The sequence below is a fragment of the Octodon degus genome, unplaced genomic scaffold, assembly GCF_000260255.1.
Source record: "Octodon degus isolate 3935 unplaced genomic scaffold, OctDeg1.0 scaffold00039, whole genome shotgun sequence".
Classification (NCBI taxonomy): Eukaryota; Metazoa; Chordata; class Mammalia; order Rodentia; family Octodontidae; genus Octodon; species Octodon degus.
Window position 1 is genome coordinate 11,335,044 of NW_004524615.1, and position 3,651 is coordinate 11,338,694.

Here is a 3,651-nt window from a genome sequence, read left to right on the forward strand (position 1 = left end):
CGGGGCTGGCTGGCATGTGGTGCTGGGGGATTGAACCACGGTCGAGGCTGCGGGGCGAGCGCCCTCCCGGCCTTCCCTCGCTGCGGCCTCCGCGCCCGCGGCCCCGGGAGGACGCGCCTTTCCGCGGAAGCCGCCCCTGGCCGCGCCGCGCCGCGTCTCCGAGCGGGGCCTCGGACCACAACGGACCAAATCAATTCATTTTTGAAACTTGATGCTTAGAAGGACCAAGATGTCTCTTTACTTTGCTTATTAGAACAGGAAATGTATAGCAAAAGTGTATTGACCTTGATTTGGTTGCAAGATTTGGTTATAAATATAATTTGTTTGCATATATTTTATTCTAGACTGAGGAGTAAATATGAGATATTAAACCTCTGACAGGGACATCCAACACAGCTTAAATTTCTAGTAAATATAACTGTACTTCAAAATTTGGAAAAGAAAGCCAGGCAGGAGCTGGGCACAGTGGTGCACGCCTGGAATCCCAGGTATTGCAGAGACTAAAGGAGGAGGGTCACAAGTTGCAGCCCTGCCTGTGCAACTTAGGGAGACTCTATCGAGTGAACAAAAAAGGCTGGGGATGTAGTTCAGTGGTAGAGTACCCTTGGTTGAATCCCCAGTACCACAAAGAAGGAGGAGAGCAGATGGAGAGCACAGGGTGGGAGAGAGGAGGGAGGTACCAGGGACGAGCAGGGCAAGGTTGTCCCATCTGACAACCTTAGCAAGTCCAATTAAGGGGTAAGGAGTTGATACTGATGCTGAATCCACAGAAAGTCTGAACTAATCAGCACCTTGGCTTATGCAGACGTGTGCTCCATTTAATCACTGGTATTTGAGAAGCACAAGGTTAACTTTGTTTCCACTATCATTTCAATCAGTATAATTAATTACATGAAGGGGGAATAGATGCAAGATTCTTTATCATCTATAGATTTATTCTCTAATTTATTAACTTGAAAAGAAATTAGATTAATTTATGTAACCTAGAACTTCAGGGCACTGGAATGCAGAATTCAGGCTGGAATGTATCCAGAAAAATATGCTGAAAAGTTAGGGTACAAAACGATAGGTGCTCATTGAGCCTGAGGTTTGCAAGGTGCAATGTTATTACACTTAATTAGGAAAGAAGCAAGCTAAAAAAAAAAAAAAAAAAAGAGCATTTAAGCCATTTGACTGATCAATAAGGAGAAATGAAATCTCCTCCAGGTTAGAAATTTTGTTGCTTGGCACTCCAGTGGTCCACTCAGCCATGGTACTTAAACAGATTTGGTTACTTTTGCCTTAATTACTTCGGGATCAGTCAGTCCTTCCATAGAACTTTCCAAAGCCATTGACAGATCCTCCTGCCACCACTCCCACATGGTCCCCTGGGTCAATGGGATACAAGCCTGGATTGGATAATTCCCAGCTGAAGATTGTCTTTTTCGTTTGCATTCTTGTTTCATTTTGGTGCATGAAGCTATATAGAGGTGTGATCTAATTTCTAAATGTTTTTCCATTTACTCTTCTGGCTGTTGTTTTCTATGTTGATTGCCGTGTAAGACAATGTGATCCAATCATTCTTAATACTTTGAAGGCAAAAATCACCAAATTGGAATTTTATATCTGTTCCATAAATCAAGCATGCTAATTTTGTTATGCATCTGCATTGCCGTGTTTCAGTCTGCTTAATCTACCAATAATGTGTTGGAATCTCTAATATGAGGATGAATTCTCTGTTAGTCCTTCAGTCTAGGCCAGCTTTGTTTTATACATGTTGAGTCTCTTTTATTAAGTACATACTCATTTGAAATATTAAATCTCCCTGGTAAATTGCATCTATCATTAAGAAGTGACCCCTCTTTTGCTAATAATGTATTTTGTTGTGAAAGTCTACCTTCATTTGGCAATAATAAGACTATTACAACTTTCTTTGTCATTGCACTTGACAGATACATATTCTTCCATCCTCTTTCAATTTTCTACTCTTACAAGAATATTTCTTGGAAACGCCACAGCATTAAGCTTCTTTAGTCTTTTCCCCTCAAATTTAAACTTCAAATTGCAAATTCAGTTTACTTACTGTTTTGAAATTAATAATACCTTTTTTTTTTATTTGAGAGAGAGAGAGAGAGAGAGAGAGAGAGAGAGTGTGTGGTGTGTGTGTGTGGCCAGCTCAGCCCACCAGGGGGCGGGGCTGGCTGGCATGTGGTGCTGGGGGATTGAACCACGGTCCCTGATGCTTTGCCAAGCTTGTTCTAAGTAGGTGCCTTAGACCACTGAGCCATCTCTCCAGCCCCTAATAATACCTTTGAACTTGCTTTTATCAGCTTACCATCTTTTTCTAAAAATATAAAAGTTGTATTTTCTCTCTTTTTCCATAGCTTTTATTCTCTTGTATGGCTCTTGAATGCCTCTTTTTCTTCTCTCTTGGTCTTACCAGGTTGACTGAGGATTTTTATTTATTTTCATATATTTTTCCATGTATTGCATTTATTAGCTTCAAAATTAAAGCTAATCCTTTGTGCTTTGAAATTATATCATGAGTTTTTAATGTCACATCACCTAGTAATAGAGTGTACCTTAGCTTCTTTAGCAAAACCAAAGGACTTTAGAAATCCTTTTACGTAATGTCTACACTTCCACTGGTACAACCGACAGGCTGATGGCATAAGAATGCTCCCATTCTGGGTCTTTCTGAAAAGACAGAAATCGATCTTTATTCTTTTTTCCCAGAAACTCTGCATGAATTTCTATACTCACCAGTTTGTCAGCTCACTTTTCCTTTTTATTTCACAGCCCTTCCTTCTGTGATCATTTATCTCTTCTTCCTGAAATACATTCTTCAGAGGGTGATTCAAAGCCAATTTGGTGGTGGTGGGTGCTACACACTTCTCTGAAAATGTCTATTTCTCTCTCACTCTAAGTAATGTCACTAGGTCTTGAATTCTAAGGGCTTTTTCATTTCCCTCATAAGATACTATTCTACTGTCTTCTGTTTTCCACTAGGCCATTAAGAAGTCTACTACTTAGGTTAGAACCCCAGCTTTCTGTGCTGGCCCCACCCCCAGGGCTCATTGAGACTGGGCATGGTGGTGCACACCTGTAATCCCAGTGCTTGGGAGGCTGAAAACAGGAGGATCACTATGAGCCCAATCTATGTAATAAGACTCTGTAGACCCTGTACTAAATACATAAAAAAAAATTTACTGCTGTTATTCTTTAGCTGTTGTTTTTAGACAGGATTTCTCTGTGCAGTTCAGGCTGTCCTCAAACTCACAGCAATCCTCCTGCCTTAGCCTCCCAAGTGCTAGAATTACAGGTGTGCACCACTATGCCTGGCTGCTCTCCATAATTCCTGCATATGATCTCTTTTTGTCTGACTTTAAAATCTCATTGGATTTAGTACTGTGAAATTGGGCTAGGAATATAGCTCTGTGGTACAGGGTCTGCCTGGCAAGTGAAAGGTTCTTAGTTTGATTGCTGGTACAAAAAAAAAGAAAAAATATTGTGAAATTTCAGTAGATTATGTTTCAGTATGCAATCTATATACTCACCTCGGGCTCGGGAGATGGCTCAGTAGAATAAGCGTTTGCCTGGCAAGTGCAAGGGCCTGAGTTCAATCCCCAGTTTCACTAAATAAATAAATAAATAAATAAATAAATAAATAAA